Here is a 20845-nt window from a genome sequence, read left to right on the forward strand (position 1 = left end):
ATGCACGGTGCTCCAGCTCCTGTAATCACTTAAAAGTACACAGGTTCTTTTCACACAACTTTCTCCTTTTTAAAAAGAGTTACTGCTAAAATATTCCAAAAAGGGGGCAGGGGTGAGGGATTGGGGAGATGAAACAAGACTGGCCACTGGTTGAGGCTCCTTACTCTATTCTATGTTTATATGAATTTTAAACTTTCCATTATGAAAGGGGGAAAAAAGGAAATGAAAAAAAAATGAAAGAAAACTTCTTCCTTCCTTCCTTCCTTCCTTCCTTCCTTCCTTCCCTCCCTCCCTCCCTCCCTCCTTCTTTCTTATATGATTTCTGGAAAGAGTGAAAATGCATCCCCACAGGCTTTTTTGTTTTAATCCTAACTGATTCCATAAAATATACTCATCTTAAAACTTGTAAAAGGTCAAATTTATATTGCTATTTGAGGAGAAAGAGGCACCCTATCCTTCCTTATTTGGTTAAATATGTTTAATGAAATGAAAATATACTGTGTTTTCTTTGTGAATACTTGTTATTCTAATTTTAAGAAAACATCACTATTAAATATTTTGCATATTTAAAAAAGGTATAATGAGAAAAAGATAAAAGACTCAAATTATTAAAGTCAGAAATTAAAACTGGGATATTACAACTGGCCTTACAGAGATAAAAATACTCAGAAGGGAATACTATGAAAAACCAGATGTCAATCAACTAGATAACCTAGATGAAATGGACAAATTCCTAGAAAGATACAAAAGACTAAGTCTGAGTCGAGATCACTAGTCAACACACACAGTGGAAAGCTGAAGGTTAATCTATGAAGAATTGTTAAAAAGGTTGTTTGTTAATCTTTGGAAATGAATAGAAAAGGTGAAAGTACGTCATAGTATTTATAATTAGCAGTGTTATTATATGGGTATGACAGTGGTTGAAAGGGAAAGTCTAAGGTCATGTATATTACTAGAAGGAAAACTAAAAAACGTAATGTGGGACAGTATACCATAGTAAAACCTCATGTAAAATATGAATATAGGGAATATTGCATATATGAGATTGCTTTTATTTGAAACCAAATATATGTATGTTAATGTTACAAGAGATTAATATAGGCAAAAAAACAAAAAACAAAAAACCCACACATAATGCTAAGTGAAAGAAACCAGACACAAAGTACTGCATATTATATGATTCCATTTATATAAAATGTAAATATAGATCAGTTTATAAAGATGGAATTAGATTGGGGTTATGTAGGGCTGGGGAAGGATGGAGGGATTGAGACGTTGATGTGGGCTGTGGGTGGGAGGCTCTTGATCTCTTCAGAGATAACCTAAGCTGTCTGACTTGTGGGTGTGGGATGATGAGAGGCTGCAGTCCTGCCTTTAGTGACCATGGCAACGACTCCAGTCCCAGGAAACAGTTTAACAATGCAAGGTCTATAAACTTTAAGTATTCAGGGGAAATGCAAACAAAATATGCTAAAAGCTTATCTAGAATGTATGAAGTCCATGCTAAAAGCTTACCTAGGATGTGGAAGATATATGCTAATTCAAGCCTATTGAGAACTGAAACAAAGGGACCATTTAACCTTTCCTCTCTGTATAAAAGAAACTCGAAAGTCTTGTTCGGGGCTCGGGATTGAAACAGAAAGCTCCCGAGTCCGGAGGGCTGTCAATAAACCATTTTTCCTTCTCAAAATCATTCCTGAGTCCTGGCCTCTCTATATGCAAATAATTGAACCTCTCTCAAATGCTACAACAATGTGACTGCTAAGGGGTGTGGCATTTTTCTTTTTGGAGTAATGAAATAGTTCTAAAATTTTTTGTGCTGATGAATGCACAACACTGTGATTATACTAAAAGCCACTGATTGTACACTTTGGGTGGATTGTATGGTATGTGAATATATCTCAATAAAATCACTTTAAAAAAAAAAGATCACTACTAACAAAGGGGCTTTGTTAGGAATCATGATATCTCCCTTTAATCCAGCTCACTGCAGTGTCAGTGTTTTTACTCTGTAACTGATGTCTATTAACACCACACAATTTTGTGGGTTTTTTTGTTTGCTTTCATTTTAGCATTTTGTCCCATAAAAAAACCCAGGTGGATCTTATAGAAAATGGCAAACCAATTCTAAAATTCACGTGGAATTACAAAGAACCCAAAATAGCCAAAACAATCATAAAAAAGAACAAAGTTAGAGGACTCACACCTCCCAATTTCATACAGAGCTACATATAGATCAATGAAATAAAACTGAGAGTCTAGAAATAAACCCATATGTTTACGGGCAATTGATTTTCAACAAGAGTGCCAAGACAATTCAATGGGGGAATAATCTTTTCAACAAATGGTGCTGGGACAATTGCAAAAAAATATACACATGCAAAAGAATAAAGCTGTTCCTCTACCTCACACCATATACAATACTTAACTCAAATGGATTAATCATCTAAATGTAAGAATTAAACCTTTAGAACTCTTTTTTTAAAATATAAAGAATACACAGTCCTAAATAAATAAAAACAAATAAATAAGGTATAATGGATAGAAAGAACATCCTTCATTCTATTTTAGATGGGTAGTTTACCCATCTACCCCCACCTCCAGCTTAGGACTTAAAACATTTCGCACGAGCCTGTAGAGCTTTTTCAGACGTGAGCCTCAGTGATTCCCAAACCCATTCATCTAAAGTAGTTTTTCCCTCGCACACACTCAAGAATGCACCATCACGTCACGTTAGTGTGTTAGCTTTCGCTGTGTAACAAACCCCCAAATTTAGTAGCTTAACAATAGCACACTATCTAAAACCTTATCCCCATGACTTCGGAAGTGTCCCTCCAAGGGCAGGCACCTGCTCTTAGTCACGGTCGAATCCCCAGAACCTAGAACAGGGCTCACCACAGAGAAACACTGAATAGTTATTTGTTGAGTGAGTAAGTGAATGTGTCTACTGTGTGTGGGGTTAGAAATGGAGCTGGACACTTGGACAACCACTCTACCTCTAAAGTCAGAGAGTGGGAAACACTCTCTTAAAAGAAAATGACAGGAAAGAAAGAAGGTTGCCTCTGCTGGTAGAAGTGGGAAAGAAGCCAGAACAAAGGAGCACCTATTTGTCAGTGTAGACGGGTAAATAATAGAACTCACCTGAGAGCCTCCTGCTCTCCTACCGCGTGGGAGGGAGTTTTCTCCCTAAGACAGTGGGACCTGCCCACTCCATTTGGCCATAAATCCATTGGGTGGTCATTCTCTGGAAACATTCCAACATGACTTTCCTCTGCTTCCTCTCTTGAAGTTTGGGTTCTCCTAGTCAAGGGAAGATATTCTTAGCTTAAGCCTCCTTCCTCCCACCAACACTCTCCAACACACGGGAGATTTTCAAAAGACTCCAGTGATGTATCAAACCTGGTCACAAAAAATTATTTTTCAGCCTGGCCAGCTTGCCAGGTGGATTTCTCCAATTCCCTCTCCCTTATGGTCTAGCTTAAAAAAGAGAAGGAAAAGGATGTGGCTCAACCAAATGGGCTCCCGTCTACCATATAGGAGGCCCAGGGTTCGATGCCCGGGGCCTCCTGGTGAAGGCAAGCTGGCCTGTGTGGTGAGCTGGCCCACATGGAGTGCTGCCCCATGCAGAGAGCTGGTGCAACAAGATGACACAACAAAAAGAGACACAGAGGAGAGGCAATAAGAGACGCAGCAGACCAGCGAGCTGAGGTGGCACAAGAGAATGAGCGCCTCTCTCCAACTCCGGAAGGTCCCAGGATTGGTTCCCGGAGCCACCTAATGAAAATATAAGCAGACACAGAAGAACGCACAGCGAATGGACACAGAGAGCAGACAATGGGGGGGGGGAGCGGGGGATAAATTAATAAATCTTTAAAAAAAAAGAGCTCCTGATCCAGGACAACCCCTGTTGGCCTGGCTGCAGTGCATGCTGGGACCCAGGGAAAGGGAGGGCCAGAGTAGGAGGATTACCTCAGGGATGGGGCCGAGTGCTTGAATGTGACTAGCTGCTCTTAGACTAGTAAGTATTACTGTCATGGTCATTATACTAACATTCTTACTCCTACTAATATATAATATAAATGCTATTTTATTGCTATATGCCAAACACTGTTCTATTCTCCAATCACCGCCTTCATGCAGCTTATACTCTGGCAAAGGAGATAAGCAATAAATAATAAATGTAACGGGATGTTGGGAATGAGAGGTGCTATGAAGAAAACTAAGGTGGGAGCACGACGACAGGGTGTGTGTTTTAGGGTGGGCAGGGAAGGCCTGAGGCCTGAACGAAGTGAGCCGGTGAGGTTTGCTGACACTGGAGTTAAGGCTTTCCAGGCAGGGGAAACAGCCCGTGCAAAGGCCCTGGGGCTGGAGCTTGTGCAATACTTGAGGAGCAGTGAGGAGGCGAGTGGCTGGTGCAGAAGGAGGGGGCAGAGGGAAGGTGGGGAGGAGATACCCTCAGAAAGGGAAGAGGGCCAGATGGTGTAGGATCTGGGGAAGATTGGGGCTTTTTCTCAGATGGCACATGGCAGTCACTATCAACTTCCGAGCAGAGGCGTGACCTGCTCTGAATTTAACCCTCACAACCGGCACGTGAAAGAGATGATCAACCCCTTACACAGATGGGAAGACAAAGGCTCAGAGACCACACATCCAGGTTAAGGGGGACCCAGGATCGGAAGCGGCATTTATCTGGCTTCCTGTGCCCTGCCTGGGGATGTGGACCCCAGGCAAAGAGGCCAAGCAAAGAGGAGCCCCCTGTGAGCGGTGCAGGCCTGGCCGATGCCGACAGCTGGAGACCGTCCTCTGCTCTGTCACTGCCAGCCTGAGCCCCAGACTCACGGCCAGTCCTGAAACAGGTGATTATCCGAGAGCAGTTCAGCCGAACAGCCCCGCTGCTGGGAGGGGTCTGGCCCTTCATTTGATTGCTTGGCTCAATTCCTCCACTCGCCGAGGCGCTTCTGGGCTCTCCCAGCTCCCCGGGCTTCCCTCTGCACAGCTGTGGTCACTCGACCTGGATCACGCCTCCGTGTCCTCAGGTCTCCTTCCTCCAGGAAGCCCTCCCTGACCCCCAAGCTGGGCCCAGCACCCCGCCAGGCTCCTTCGTCCCAGCCCTGCCTTCTCTGGGCCCTCACTGCCTGGGCGCGGGTCTGCCTTCCCCTCCACTGTGGGGTTGGGGGCTGGAACTGGCCGCAGGCCAGGCACTGAGGAGGGGCTCGGGGAATCACTTCATTGGATGAATCTGCCATCAATTCTCCAAAGATACTGACGCCAAAGGGAAGGAGGTTTTAGGTGACGCTTAAGATGACTTGGGGCAGGCCTGGGTCCAAATCCAGGGCCCAGGACCTCAGAGCTGTGAAACCTCGTGCCTGACACTCCACCTCACCGAGCCTCAGTTTCTCCATCTGTGAAATGGGTGATGGAAGGGTTCTGGAGATGATGCAGCTGAATCACGGGGTCTGGCACATGTAACATGCAACACAGTCACTTATCATCACTGGTATTATCCGCGATGAGGAAACGAGTGGATTTCCCAGCAAGCACTCATTTTTATCATTTCCTTTTTTTTGGGGGGGCGGGGGGGAGTTGGGGGGGCAGATATGATTTAGCATTTTTATCTGATTATGGAATGCCAAAAACAAACCGACAATGTATACCTATTATGTAGAGGTGAGAAAATATTGAAAAGAGGAAAATACAAATCTCCTGCAATCTCATTTTCATTTTGCATGGAGAATCCCTGTTACCATTTTTTGAGAAGGTAAAATCATGACTCCCATACAAATATAAAATAGGCATATGTCAAACATTTCTTTAACTCATTAAACAACTCAGTAAGATACAACAAACAGTTTGGGGGGGAAATCCGAAAGGCAGACACAAATGCAGGTCATTAGGACTGCTGAAAGGAATTTGTTTAATATATGCAAAACTGGCTTCTTCCACAGCGGGAGAAGGGAATCTACTGAAACCAGGCAAAATCCGTTTACACTTCTGTACACAAGAATTATTTGCACGGCTCTGTTATCTACCAAGTACAGACCACACCTAACTTTCCAATGAAGATGTCCACTAGGATTTGGGGCACATTTAAAGGTTTTCAGTTTTTCCCTACAGAAACAACAGAATGCAGAATATCTGAGTTCACCTCACAGTAAATAAGGTTTTATGAAGCTTTATTTTCTATTATATATCAGAGTGTGTGTGTATGTGTGTGTGTGTCCCAGGACACACTAAAGTGAATTTCTTGGGAAGTGGATATGGCTCAACTGATAGAGCATCAACCTACCACACACAAGGTCCAGAGTTCAAACCCAGGGCCTCCTGGCCTATGTGGTAAGCTGGCCCACGCGCAGTGCTGATGCAAGCAAGGAGTGCCGTGCCACGCAGGAGTGTCCCCCATGGTGTGTGCCCTGCAAGGAGAGCCGCCCCACGGGAAAAGTGCAGCCTGCCCAGGAGTGGCACTGCACACACGGAGAGCTGACACAGCAAGATGATGCACCAAAAAGAACACAGATTCCCGGTGCCGCTGACAAGAATACAAGCGGACACAGAAGAACACACAGTGAATGGACATAAGAGAGCAGCAACGAGGGTGGAGGGGGGGATGAATGAATGGATTTTTAAAAAGTTAATTTCTTGCCCTGGATCACGGTCAATAACGCGGCAGCCACTGTCTTGGTTTATTTGGCTTTGCCTCTGGGGATGAACAGTCGGTTTGGGATTTTGTGCTACTTCCCCTGAGAGCTGGGAAGGGTCGGTGGGTGATGCCCAGTCTCCTTTTATATTGCTTGGATTCAGGTGTGACTTCTGAATTTGTTAGAAATTACGGCACTTCTAAAACAAATGCTTTATTTGACATAATTTCAAACGTCCAGCACAATTGCAAAATAACAGAAAATCCGTATAGAGAACTCCCATGTACTCCACCTCCCAACACCCAGATGCAGCAGCTTTGGACATTTTGCCACATTTGCTGTACCGTTCGATCTATTCCTCCATCTGTCCGTCTGTCTCCCTCTCATCTATTTATCAGTCCGTTCTCTGAACACTTGGAAGCTGGTTGTGAACATCCTACGCCTGGAACACCTAACACTGCCACATCCGTTTCCCAAGAAAAAGGAAAATCACTTACGCAACCACCCGAAGTGCAGTTACCAAGTTCAATATCAAGTTACCAAGTTCAAGACACTCACCACTGATACACCGATAGAAAGCTTCCAGGCTATCTTCCAATTTTTTCATATGCACTAATAATTTCTTTGGGGGCCTTTTCCCCTTCATTATTATGCCCGGTCCAGGATCATATTTTTGCATTTCATTATCGTTGTATTCTTAGTTGCCTTTTCTCTTCACTGTGGAAACATGATACTAAATAAACCTCTGCCAAGCACGCCATCCGGGGGCTTCATCAGTGCCCTCACCCCCTCACTACCAGAACCTTCCCATCACCCCAGACAGGAACGCTGCCCCCCGCAGGCATCCGCTCCCCCTGCCCCCTGCCCCTGCCCCGGGCAACCCGTATTCGACTTTCTGTCCTTAGAAAAAATTATAATATTTTTAAAAGACGTAGTGTCCGGTTCGTACATACTCATTGTACAGAACAAGAAGCTAAAACATCGCCTGATGCTGCATTACCACAGAACCGGCAGCTACGCCTGGGCCCCTCCGAGCTCTTCCTTTCTCTCTCTGGAAATAACCGAGAAAATCTGTGGGCTCTGCGGAGGGAGGAAAGACGGGCTCTCATGGGGGGCTCAGGTTTCAGCCGCCGGCTGCAGCTCCAGAATTTCCTCGCCAAAAAACACCCAGCAGCTGCCTCCACCCTCTCCCAGGAGAAAACAACGTTCCAAATGGGAGACTGGGGCCAGGAAACTGAGAAGCCCTGGTTTTTTTTCTAAAAAAAAAAATATATATATATATATAACCACATGGCAAAATAATCCATACAGTGGGATTACATGAATAGAAACCTCAAAAAAAAAAGTCAAACCTCGTGTGGAGTGTGTGTAGTTTGGTGATAAACACGAGTGTCTGTGCAAAGCAAGGAAATGTTTATCACGAGGTTAATGTGTCTGGCGTTTACCCCCGGGGGCAGGACGGGATGGGGGGACTGCTGAAACTGTATCTTCATGGGGAGTTTGCTATAATTATTTGTTAGTTGTTTATATAATTATTTGGTGTACTTTCCTGTGTAAATGTTACAGTCCACAATTTTTTAAATGCTTTTTTAGAAAACAGTCACACACTCTGGGTAAAGCAGGGAAATAAATGTTAAAGCTATTTTCTAGAACATTCTGCCAATGAAAATCTGAGCCCAGCAGCACAGGTGCGCATTTTTGAAAGTCTCATAAGCCAAAAGCACAAAACGCAGTCAGACGACGCACCTCTCATCTATGTGACGGAGGCCAGTCATGTTTCTTTCCAGTGAAACTACCTCAGGCAGAACGCTGCTTTCTTGCCTGAGGCCCTTAAATCAAGAAAAAGTAAAAATAATTATTTTACTTATGTTGGGAAGAGGATCGTTGTGTATGGTTAGTTCTTGAATTCTAAATGGACATTTCTGTTTGGGGAAAAAAGTATAAATAGCTACTTGAAGATGGTAACGGGGGAAGCAGACTTGGCCCAGTGGTTAGGGCGTCTGTCTACCACATGGAGGGTCCGCGGTTCAAACCCCGGGCCTCCTTGACCCGTGTGGAGCTGGCCATGCGCAGGGCTGATGCGCGCAAGGAGTGCCGTGCCACGCAAGGGTGTCCCCCGCGTGGGGGAGCCCCACGCGCAAGGAGTGCGCCCGTAAGGAGAGCCGCCCAGCACGAGGAAAGCGCAGCCTGCCCAGGAATGGCGCCGCCCACACGGAGAGCTGACGCAGCAAGATGACGCAACAAAAAGAAACACAGATTCCAGTGCCGCTGACAACAACAGAAGCAGACAAAGAAGAACACACAGCAAATGGACATAGAGAACAACCGGGGCAGGGGGGAAGGGAAGAGAAATAAATAAATAAATAAAACTTTAAATTAAAAAAAATATGGTAATGTGGCAGGAACACAACAGGTAAACCAAGTTTAATTAACCTAAATAATGACGAGGTGTCTTGCTCCATCATGTGTTATGAAAGCAAGTCAGATTCTCTTGTGGACCCGGAAAATGTCACGTAAAGAGAAAATGTACACTTAAAGCCTAAATAAAATGACATGAGAGAAGGAGGACGAAAGCACGGAGCTGTTGTCTCCCTGTAGAAATGACCCAGGAGGAGAGAGATTTCATTCCAACTGAATTAAATTTATGCAGGAGCAAGGCCACCCTCTGGGGCCACGCACTCACACAGGGAAGATTTTTAGCTTGGAGGCTGAAAGGGGAAATGAATCATTGGCACTTCTTCCTTTCTTTGTGTGTGTTTTTTGTTTTTTCCTAGCTAGAGCTAGCATTTCCATTAAAATGCTCTATGCCCATCTCCCCTCACTTACTCCTCTTGTCTTTTTTATTCCATATACACAGATATACTTTATCTGACTATAAAAATAACGTGTGGGGGAGGTGGACGCAGCTCAAGTGGCTGAGCGCCTGCTTCATGTATGAGGTCCTAGGTTCAATCCCCCATACCTCCTAAAATAAAATTTAATAGGTAATGTATAATTAATACGGAAAATCTGGGAAAATCACCCCTCATTTTGCCATTCTTAACCTATTAAGATTTTGCTGGAGAACATTTTGCTTATTACAGTTTGAATATTGGTCTTAAATTCAGAGTATGGAAAACTTTAAAGTAAGCCATATAAGTCCTCCCATAGCTAATAATCAGTAATAATAATAATAATAATAAAACAGCAGCAAAAACGAGGCTCAGGATCACCTTACATAAAGAAAAGAAGCGTCGAGTGGTTTTGGGAAGCAGGCTTCTAGTTGCAGTCTCCCTCTCACCAACAGGCCCCACGACCTTGAAATGGGGAGGCTGACTGAGGAATGGCCCCAGCTGCTCATGAGAATCCCCGGAGAGCTTTTAAGCTTACCAGTGCCCAGGCCCAGCCTGTGCCAACCACCCCAGACTCTCTAGGGCCCGGGCCTGAGCCATCCGAGTTTATAAGAGCTTCCCTAGTGATTGTGATGAGACAACGACAATCAAACACAGTGCAGGAGCCTCGACGGAATCTAAGAAGGGAGGAGAAAAGGCCCAAAAGAACATGAATGGACCACATGAAAAAATCAGAAGATAGACTGGAAGCACCATACCAATGTTAAATTTCTTGAACTCGATAACTTTGTTCTTAAGGTGGTTACGTAGTGAACAACCCTTATTCCTTATTCTTAGGAAATGTACGTGGAAGTTATCAGGAGCATGATGTATGCAGCCTACCCGCAAATGTCCAGAAATGAGATAGATAAATAGATTGATGGGTAGCTCGATGGAGTGAGAGATTGACCGATTATTCTAGAGGAGCTCAGACCCTGCACATTCCAAAGACAGGCGTGGCCCTGACCAGCTCCTGGGGGGTCACCTCTCAGCCCCTGGAACATCCTGCCCCACAGAGTGTCTTTTATTGTTAGTTTAGGCTAACAGCGATTTATGAGGCATGTCTGTTTCTGTTTGCCTGGGGACCCTCTATCATTCAGGTCTCAAACATCCCATCGTCAGCGAGGCTCCCTGACTTCCCTAACTAAGGTAACCCCAGCTCACTCGAGCTGCTTAGTTCTTCTCTTTAGCACTTGATTATACATGATGGGTCTGGTGTTGGGGTGAGGAAGGGGGGCAGCCAGAGAGACAAGAATACGAGGGGAGGACAACTGGGAGGAGCAATCAGGAACTAAGAGTGAGAGCCCAACTGAGAGCTGATACCTCTTAGGAATTCTCCAAAACCTGCCGTCTTCCGCACAGGGCCTGGGATGTGGCTTCGAGATGTTTTATTTGCACGTTGAAAAGCAGGATGGTCCCTGAAGGCTGGAGAATTTGGTGATAATATGGGGGCAGCAAAAGATGGGGAACAATCTAGATGTCCAATTATAGGAGGCCGATTTTAAATAAGTTATGGTCACTCAAGCAGTGGAATACTATGCAACCATGAAAAAGCAAATGAGGACACTGTCCCTGTTCTGATAGGGACAGTTAAGGTTAGTGTCAAGTGAAAAGAGCAAGTGTGGATAGGATGTTACTACTTGTGGGGAAAAGTAAGAGAAAATAACATATATCCAAATATATTTTGTATGCATTAAGAATACCTGGAAGTAGTGGAGCAGGTGTAGCTCAGTGGCTGAGCCTGTATATGGTCCCAGGTTCAGTTCTTGGTGTCTTCTAAACAAACAAACAAACAAAAAACCTGGAAGCAGACACTGGAACCTAATAGCAGGGCTCACCTCCAGGAGGTGAGGAAGGAAGTGAATGCTGATACATACCTCCTGGTCCAAAGCTACAGGAATTTCTCTAGGGAAGTGGTTTTTGAACATTTTTGATCTGGAATCCACTAGAAGAAATAGCTTCAGCAACATCACCTGGTAGGTACATGTAAGAATAACTATAATGGAAACAGACAACAGTACTTTTTTTTTTTTTCTTTTTTAAATTTTGCCCCTATTTTTTTGTTTTTCTATATTTTCTTTTTTGCTTTTCTCTTTTTTTTTTTTCAATTTTCTTTTCAGTACTTACTCTAACATCTGTGATGCCCTCTGATACCTTCTAGTCTAGTCCATGCTAAGCTCTGGTAGTCCATTTTATCCTATCTTTAAAATGTAGGTTGTGACTCACTACACTGACGTCACGACTCACCCATGGTTTCCAACCTGCAGGAAGAAAAACTGGGTGAAAGCAGAGAACGCACTCTGCTCACCACGTGTGGTTAAAATTGCAGAAAGCTTACAGGATGGTTCGGTAACTCGGGCATTCATACAACACTTCCCGCCAATCTGGTGGGCTCCCATTCCAGGCCCTGGGGATGAAGCAGTGAACGAGAGAGATTAAAAAAAACAAACCCTACCCACGCAGAGGCAACGGTCTAGGTGGATGAGACACACCAAAAACCAGGTGAAGAAATGCGGTACAGATTGCGTCGGATGGCGCTCGTTACCGTGGAGGGAAAAGAGGCAGGGGGGCAGGGGGGCGGGACTGCGTATTTATTAAGATGTCACGCAGGCGGTAACACCCTTTCGAAGGGGACAGTGTGGCGGCCTCGAGGGCGTTCACAAGGTCGTGCGCCATCACCTCTCTCCAGCTCCAGCACGTTTTCTTCGGTCCAAAGAGAAACCCCGCCCCCGCGCAGCAGTCTCCCCGCGCCTCCGCCCCCGGCCCCGCCACCACCAATGCGCGTCCTCGCTCCGCGGGTTTACGGAGTCTGGACATTTCATGGAAATGCTAGGGTACGATCTGCGGCCTTTGGGGTCCGGCTTCCATCGCTCGGCATCATTCGTGCCTGCAAGGTGGTTCACCCCGTCATGGCCTGCACGTGTCCCCGCAAAAGGCGCGCACAGCCCGCGCCCGCGTGGTGAGAGCCCGGGGGAGCAGGACCTCGACCGCGTGAGGGCCAGGCTGCCGGCACTGAACAAGGGGCCTCCACCGCGGCGGACGTCCTTACAGGCACGGGAAATGGGACACGGAAGGAGAGGCCACCGGGGGCAGCCGGAAGTCAGCGGAACCCAGAAGAGGAAGGGGCCCACGCTGCCACGTGCAGCGCCCCGTGCACCGCCCCGTGTATCACCGCCTGCACCACCCCGTGCAGCGCCCCGTGCAGCGCCCCGTGCACCGCCGCCTGCACCGCCCCGTGCATCGCCCCCTGCACCGCCCCGTGCACCGCCGCCTGCATCGCCGCCTGCACCGCCCCGTGCACCGCCCCGTGCACCGCCCCGTGCACCGCCCCGTGCACCGCCCCGTGCACCGCCCCGTGCACCGCCGCCTGCACCGCCCCGTGCACCGCCGCCTGCACCGCCCCGTGCACCGCCCCGTGCACCGCCGTCTGCATCGCCGCCTGCACCGCCCCGTGCACCGCCCCGTGCATCGCCCCCTGCACCGCCCCGTGCACCGCCCCGTGCATCGCCGCCTGCATCGCCCCGTGCACCGCCGCCTGCATCGCCGCCTGCACCGCCACGTGCACCGCGCCTGAATTGCCCCGTGCACCGCCGCCTGCACCGCCGCCTGCACCGCCCCGTGCACCGCCGCCTGCACCGCCCTGTGCACCGCCCCGTGCATCGCCGTCTGCATCGCCGCCTGCATCGCCCCGTGCACCGCCGCCTGCACCGCCCTGTGCACCGCCCCTTGCATCGCCCTCTGCATCGACGCCTGCATCGCCCCGTGCACCGCCACGTGCATCGCCGTCTGCACCGCCCTGTGCACCGCCCCGTGCACCGCCGCCTGCGCCGCCGCCTGCACCGCCACGTGCACCGCGCCTGCACCGCCCCGTCTGCACCGCCGCCTGCACCGCCACGTGCACCGCGCCTGCATCGCCCCGTGCACCGCGCCTGCACCGCCCCGTGCACCGCCGCCTGCACCGCCACGTGCACCGCGCCTGCATCGCCCCGTGCACCGCGCCTGCACCGCCCCGTCTGCACCGCCGCCTGCACCGCCACGTGCACCGCGCCTGCACCGCCCCGTCTGCACCGCCGCCTGCACCGCCCCGTGCACCGCCGCCTGCACCGCCCTGTGCACCGCCCCGTGCATCGCCGTCTGCATCGCCGCCTGCATCGCCCCGTGCACCGCCGCCTGCACCGCCCTGTGCACCGCCCCTTGCATCGCCCTCTGCATCGACGCCTGCATCGCCCCGTGCACCGCCACGTGCATCGCCGTCTGCACCGCCCTGTGCACCGCCCCGTGCACCGCCGCCTGCGCCGCCGCCTGCACCGCCACGTGCACCGCGCCTGCACCGCCCCGTCTGCACCGCCGCCTGCACCGCCACGTGCACCGCGCCTGCATCGCCCCGTGCACCGCCGCCTGCATCGCCACCTGCATCGTCACGTGATGGAAGAACCGGGAACCCTGAAGACCGCCGGCCGGGAGATGCCCCCGCGGGCGCAGGCCCCGCAGCCCCTCAAACCCAAGCAGCGAACTTACCACTGCGGAGCCAGCCTGCCGCGGGGTATTCGCTTTTGCAGCCGGGAAACTAAAACACCACCGCAAGGGCAGCCCGCGTGCCGTCTGTCGTTACCCATTCACGGACACTGGAGTCGTTTCCGCCTTAGAGCTTTTGTGAATAAGGCTGCTACAGACACTCATGTTCGGATACTTGCTTGAGTGCCTGCTTTTCACTCTAGGGGTTATATACCTAGGAGATTGCTGGGTCATATGGTAAGTCCATGTTTACATTTGTGAAGACCAGGATCTGGTTTGGAAGAAGAAATGATTTTGCTGGGATGGGAGAGCAGTTGACCTCTGCCCTCCAGAGAAAATAACAAAGAGGCCACGCCCCTGTCCAGGGACACCCGCCCAAGTTTTGGGGGTTGTCCTTCTGGGCAGAGAACTGAAGATGATGGTGGCAGGGGGGTTCGGGAAAGGCAAGGAGAGAAGTGCCACTGCAGTGATGGCCGGAGACCGAGCTGCCGCCCGACGTGACCGCAGATTTATTTATTACATTTGCCTTGGAGATTTAAAAATCGTGGTCAAGGGGACGGAGGGGGCTCAAGCGGTTAGGCACCTCCCTCCCACATGGGAGGTCCCGGGCTTGGTTCCCCGTGCCTCCTAAAAAGATGAGCAGACACAGAGAGCACACAACGAGCAGAGAGCAAGCACAAACACGGGGGGCGGGGAGGCAGAAATAAGTAAATAAATCTCTTTTTTTTAAATGGTGGCCAGGCCCACATGCCTCCACTTTCTCCGTCCTTCTTTCCTTTGCTGTGGTGATGAGCCAGGTGACCTAGTCCCAACGCCCCTGGACAGCTCTCCCGAAGCTGCTGTGTGCTTGGTGGGCAGCAGTGCAGTCCAGCTGGTGGGACACAGGAGAGAGGCCCCAGGTGGGGTTTGGACAGAAGGGTGAAGCAGGAGCTATACCTGGAGGGAGAGCATGGTGTCAGGGTGGGCCTGGCAGATGCTGGGACTCTGAGGAAGTGGTGAATAGGGAGGGCTGTTGGGGGTCCCCAAGACTACCCTCAGATTCAGTGATTCCCCAGAAGCACCCACAGGAGTCACCAAAAGCCGCTAGAGGGAGTGGATGTGGCTCACAGGGTTGAGTGCCTGCCTCCCACACAGGAGGTCCCCGGTTAGGCTCCCGGTCCCTCCTGAGAAAACAAAAACAAATGAAAAAACCAACTCAGGGAAGCCGATGTGGCTCAGTGGTTGCATACTGGCTTCCCACATGCAAGGTCCCAGGTTCAATCCCTGCCCACCCATACCTCAAAAAAAAAAAAAAAAAAGCTGTTACAGTCAAGCTTATGGTTTACTATGCCTAAAGGAGAAGGAGTAAAATCACCCAAGTATAAGGTGCGCAGGGCGGACAGCAGAGGACAGCAGGAGTGAGCCTCCAGTTGTCCCCTCCCGGGGGCGCAGGCAGGGCTGAACTCTCCCCGCAGCGTGTGCGCGGGCACGCGTGCAGCGCTGTTGCCCGGGACTCTCACACGCGCCTCGGTGGCCGTGGTTTTGCTGGTGGCTGTCTGCGCAGACATGGCTGACCTCCACGGGACGACCTTGACTAACTGCCCTCCAGCCCCGCAGAGGTCAAACTGGTGTGGCTGGCCCCGGGGGTGGACAAAACAGGCGTCCACAGGAAATCCCTGTTAGCACCGACTCAGGCGAGGCCCGGGCGCCGGGCCTGCAGGGGGCGCTGATGGGCAGAGGGGCCCCAGGGCCAGTCAAGCCCAGCTTCTTTGGACAACCAGGTCCACCGCGCTAACCCTGCGCTGCACAGGGGCCGCTGCTGGACCCGGCTGCCCAGGAGGCTCTGGGTGCAGAGGGAGCCAGGCTGGCTGGCTGGGGTGGCTGGGGAGTGAGGCTGCAGCCCTTGGACCCAGGAGGCCTCACCTGTGTGGGGGGCTGCAAGGTGGGAGGGTGGGTGAGGGGGGGAGAGCAGGAAGGGGGAGCTGGCCCCCGGGCTCTGGAGGAGCGGGCCTCAGCTGTCTTCCCACCAGCCCTGCTCAGAGCCCTCCGAGCCAGCCTCTCTGTCCCTCGTTCCTGGGACCAGGCTGGCTGGGGCAGGGTGGCAGTGGGGGCGGGGCAGGACCCGGTAATGGAGCCGCGACAGGCTCAGGGTGGGGCTAGGGGCTTTCACTCCCCCCTGTCCCCAGGAGGGAAGTGTCCACACGCTCCATTCACACTCACACTCGACGCGGAGACCCGGCCAAGCACACGCAGTCACGGACACACACACTGCAGCCATACACCCACAATCACAAGCACATGTAACACACACGCACGCACAGCCCAGGCACACCCGCTCACACACTCACAGACGTGCAGACACACACAACTCACCGGGACACGCAAACTTATCCACCATTAACACGCATTTTTAAACTTAGGGTAAACATATCCATGCACACTCCCCACGTGTGTGCCGGGACACGCACTTACACACACTCACAAACACAGCCATTGGCAGAGACTCCTGCACCCAGGTACCCCTTGTGGCAGAGGCACGCCTGTGTGCACACGGGACACTCACACATGCAGACCCAGACACCCACTCACCCGTGCAAACACACGCAGAAGCACACACCCAGGGTTTGTGTGCTCACAGCCCTCCTGAGGAGCCTAAGTTTGTGGGCAAATCCTTCTGTGAAGAATTTCAGTCTTTCCATCTCTGCAAAGAGACAAAACCACTCCTGCCCTCCCGAGCCGGCGTGAGCACCCGGGCTCAGGCGTGGGGTGGGTGCTCTGGTGGCGTGGAGCTGGCAGCAAGGGGCTTCCTTTCCACCACGAGGGGCACTGAAATGGTGCCTGCAGGGCCCCGTCCCCACAGCCAGCCCGTGGGTGCCGCTGGGGTGGGGGTTTTCAGGCCATCGCCCCGGGAAACCGGGGTTTTGACTCTAAACCAGCCTTTGTCTGGATGCGCCCAGCTGCCTCTCACCATCACCAAAGAGAAAAATGAAGATGGTCAGATGTGCAGGAGAGAGACTGAGCCCCAGAAGTCAGGGACTTGGGGGTCCCCAGGGCACTGTGGCAGGAGAAGATCAGGGGATGGGTGAGGAGGGGTTAAAATGGGGCCGCCTGCCCTACCCCAGCACTGCCCTTGACAAGTGGTGTGACCTTGGGCTGGTCCCTTAACCCCTCTGTGCCTTCACTGACTCATCTGAAAAAGGGGATCATAATAGAACCTTCCTCCCGGGAATCCTGGTCGGGGGGGACTGTGTGATGTGACAGTGCTCAGATCAGCCGCAGCTGCCTGCCCCTTGTCAGGCTCTTGTGCATCAGCAAAGGTCAGTTCTTCGCAAGGCAGCCCTGACCGGGAGCCGCTGGGGCAGCGGTGCTCGCCCTGAGCTGTCTGTGGCAGGACCAGGCAGCTTTCAAACCCCCCAGCACCCCCGTCCCAAGCCCAGGCCACGCTCTCGGAGATCCTGAAGAAAATCGGCAGTACCACTGGGGCACCAGTAAATTTTAAAACTTAGCAGGTGACTCCAGGGTCCAGCTGGGGCTGACCCTCACTCTCCAGGGGTCCTGGAGATCATCAGACCCCACAGCGCGGTTCTCAAACTGGTCGTGTATCAGCGAATCACCTGGAGGACTTTTTAAAACACAGAGAGGGGAAACGGACTTGGCCCAGTGGATAAGGTGTCCCGTCTACCACATGGGAGGTCCGCAGTTCAAACCCCGGACCTCCTTGACCCGTGTGCAGCTGGCCCATGCGCAGTGCTGATGCGCACAAGGAGTGCCCTGCCACACAGGGGTGTCCCCCGCATAGGGGAGCCCCATGTGCAAGAAGTGCACCCCGTAAGGAGAACCGCCCAGCGCGAAAGAAAGTGCAGCCTGCCCAGGAATGGCGCCGCACACACGGAGAGCTGACACAGCAAGATGATGCAACGAAAAGAAACACAGATTCCCGTGCCGCTGACAACAACAGAAGCGGACAAAAAAAGAACACGCAGCAAATAGACACAGAGAACAGACAACTGGGGGGGGGGGGAGGAGGGGAGAGAAATAAATAAATAAATCTGAAATAAAAATTCAAAGAGGGCTCTCTCAGCCTAGAGGGGCCAGCCCCAAATCATTTATGTATATTTCCGTCTTTCTCTTCCATTTCTCAGCAAGCACTGTTCTTTCTCATTTCCCAAATAAATGCTTTTTACTGGCCTAAATAAAAAAAGAAATAAGATTGAATTAAAATTAAATTAAATTAAATTGAAAATAAAATAAAATGCAGAGAGCCAGGCACCACCCCCTCTGATCTCTAGTCTGGGGTGGGCCCACAGCGTGCATTTCTAGCAAGTTCCCAGGTGGTGCTAATGCTGCTTTGGGAACCGCTGTCCTACAGGGAAGTCCACTTTTCACAGTCAGGCGTTCAAAGGCCAAGAGGAGCTTTGCAGCTCTAAGGAGCTGGATCGAGCGCCCCGAAGCGCCAGGGCTGGCGCCGCTTTAACCTGCGGTCTTCGGGCGCCACCCGGCGGCGAAGGCGGGCACCGCAGCCCGCGCGGGTTGACGCGCTGAATCCCCGGGGGTGGGCGCGCGGTTCCGCGGACGCGGCGTGGTCTGCGGTGACGAAGGCGGAGCCTCGACGGGCAACTAGGCCGTGCGGAACCAGACAAGGGGTCGCCTTCTGTCCCCGGAAAACCCTCCCTCCTCCCTCCTGGTCATTTTAAGACTGGTGACCCTCCCGGAAGTCTTGGGGAGCCCCTATGTCCGTCTGAGTGGGCCGAGGGGCCGAGGCGGGTTCCGCTTCGAGGTCCAGGGTAGGCGGCCGCTCCCTGCATATCTGCGCCCCGCACTCACCCAGGTAGCCCACGAGTGTCTGCACCGGGCGTCTGGTTCCTGCCGGACCTCCAGCTCCCGGAACAGGGCCTGGCACCCAGCGCGCCCTCTCGGCCTCTCACTCATTCGCGGACCGGCCCCTCCCTGCGCTGCCTGCTTCTGCCAGCAGAGGGCAGTGCGGGCCCTGCGCGACGCCCCTTCCCGCCGGGACCTTGCGGCTCCTTCGACCCTAAACGCTCCTCTCCACCCGCCCTCGGCTCTTTCCCACTCCCCAGAGGGCTGAGTCGTTCCAGCACGTTCCTCCTCAGGCCCACCTAGCATCAGCTCCCACGCCCTTGTCTCCCACTCCGTCCGCCAGTCATTCAACAAACTAATACAGCCACTGTTTGCCGGGCGCTGGGCCCGGGCGGGGGGCCCAGCAGGGCGCAGGGCGGAGCAAACTCCCCGCCTGAGGGGCCGCCGGGGCGTTTCTGTCGCCCCTCACCCTGCGCCCACCCTCGGCGCGGGTCCCCGCGGCGGGAAGCCTCCTCCGCGCGCCCAGGGCCGCTGCCGCTTCCCGCCGGCAGGGGGCGCTGGGGGGAGCGGGGCCGCGGCAGGGCGCAGGCTGCGCGGGTGGCGGCGGCCGCAGCAGCGACGGCGACAGCAGGTTCCCAGCGCGGGTCCCCGGGGCCCCTCCCCGAGCAGGTCGGCTCCCTTCGGGACTGGTCTGGCCCCGTCGTTCCCCGGCGCGGCGCAGGGCGGCTCTCCGCCTGCCCTTCCTGCCTGCAATGCCGGTGCCTCCGGGCCCCTCTAGAGCCGCTGTTTACGAAGAAGCAAAATGTACAGCGTGTCGGGTGGCATCGGAGCTCTGAAAAATGAGTGAGCGGGGGGGGGGGGGGGCAGGTTACATTGTTATAGGGTGGTGAGGACAGGGCTCCCCGGGAAGGTGAAGTTGAAGACCCGCCTGAACCAAGGGACCCAGCCGTGCACATATCCTAGGGGAACAGCAGGTGCAAAGGCCAGGGCAGGACCGTGCCTGGCGCGCTCCCTGCACTCCCAGGAGACCCGGGAGGCCGCGCCCCGCAAACCGTGCGGAAATGACGTCAGAGAAATCAGACGAAGACCTTGTGGGTCTGAGCTGTCAAGGGGAACTTTCTGCAATAATGGAAGTGTCCTCTACCTGGGCTGTCCCATACAGTAGCCACTGGCCATCTGTGGCTCTCGAGCACTTGAAATGTGACTGAGGAAATGGAGTTTAATTGCATTCAATTTAAACTGTCCCCTGCAGCTAGTATCTATCATATTAGACAGCGCGCGATAGGCTGTTATAAGTGTTGGCTTTGACCTCTGGCAACATAGGAAGCCATAAGGGGGCTTGGGAGGAGAGTGACGATGGGACTTCAGTTCTAAGAGGACCCTTCGGGCAGCCATGCGCCCCTTGTTAGGAGCTGGGGCAACAGTGAAGGCGGGGAACCAGGTAGGAGGAAGGCAGAGGCTCGGGCAGGGGCTGGGGAGGGGCCTGGGGTCCAGCATGAGAGCTGAGGGCTGCAGGGCAGGGAGCAGGGAGAAGTCCAGGTGGGCCCAGGTGAAGGTGAGGGCCTCAGGCGCAGGGCCATTGTGGGGTGGGGGAGAGGGGGCTGGGCTGGGGGAAGGTAGGGTCTGGTGGAGACTAGGACTGGGGCCGGGATCCAGCCAGGTTAGGAGGAGGGGCAGAGAAGAGGCAGAATTAGGGCGAACAAACTACTGGGGCAGGGGAGAGAAATAAGTAAATAAATAAATAAATCTTTAAAAAAAAAAAAAAAGAGGCAGAATTAGGGGTGAGGGCTGGGGGCCCAGAAGAGAAGAATTAGGTGAAGGCCAGAAAGGGCTGGGCGGAGGGAGGCAGGCTCGACGTGGGGTGGGGCCAGGGGACACACAATGGGTGAGGGTCGCCCAGGAGGTGGCCCGAGGCTGGGAGCTGGGGGGTGGGGCAGAGTACATCCAAATAAATAGTCGGGGCAGGGGAAACGGCCGGGGGCTGGGGGACAGGGGCATAGCTGAGACCCCAATCCTGGTAAGTCCAGA

At 52.4% G+C, this 20845-nt stretch overlaps 1 long non-coding RNA gene across 1 annotated transcript; it reads right to left on the reverse strand.

The window, feature by feature from the left end:
• Window positions 1-18060: 18060 nt before the first annotated feature.
• On the reverse strand, window positions 18061-18945 carry LOC139438537 (uncharacterized). The gene is made up of 2 exons (XR_011648210.1): window positions 18824-18945; window positions 18061-18187 (listed from the first exon to the last, which is right to left on the reverse strand). It is a non-coding gene; the product is annotated as an uncharacterized lncRNA (long non-coding RNA).
• Window positions 18946-20845: the final 1900 nt, after the last annotated feature.

Source organism: Dasypus novemcinctus, unplaced genomic scaffold (assembly GCF_030445035.2).
Source record: "Dasypus novemcinctus isolate mDasNov1 unplaced genomic scaffold, mDasNov1.1.hap2 scaffold_230, whole genome shotgun sequence".
In the NCBI taxonomy this organism is placed as follows: domain Eukaryota; kingdom Metazoa; phylum Chordata; class Mammalia; order Cingulata; family Dasypodidae; genus Dasypus; species Dasypus novemcinctus.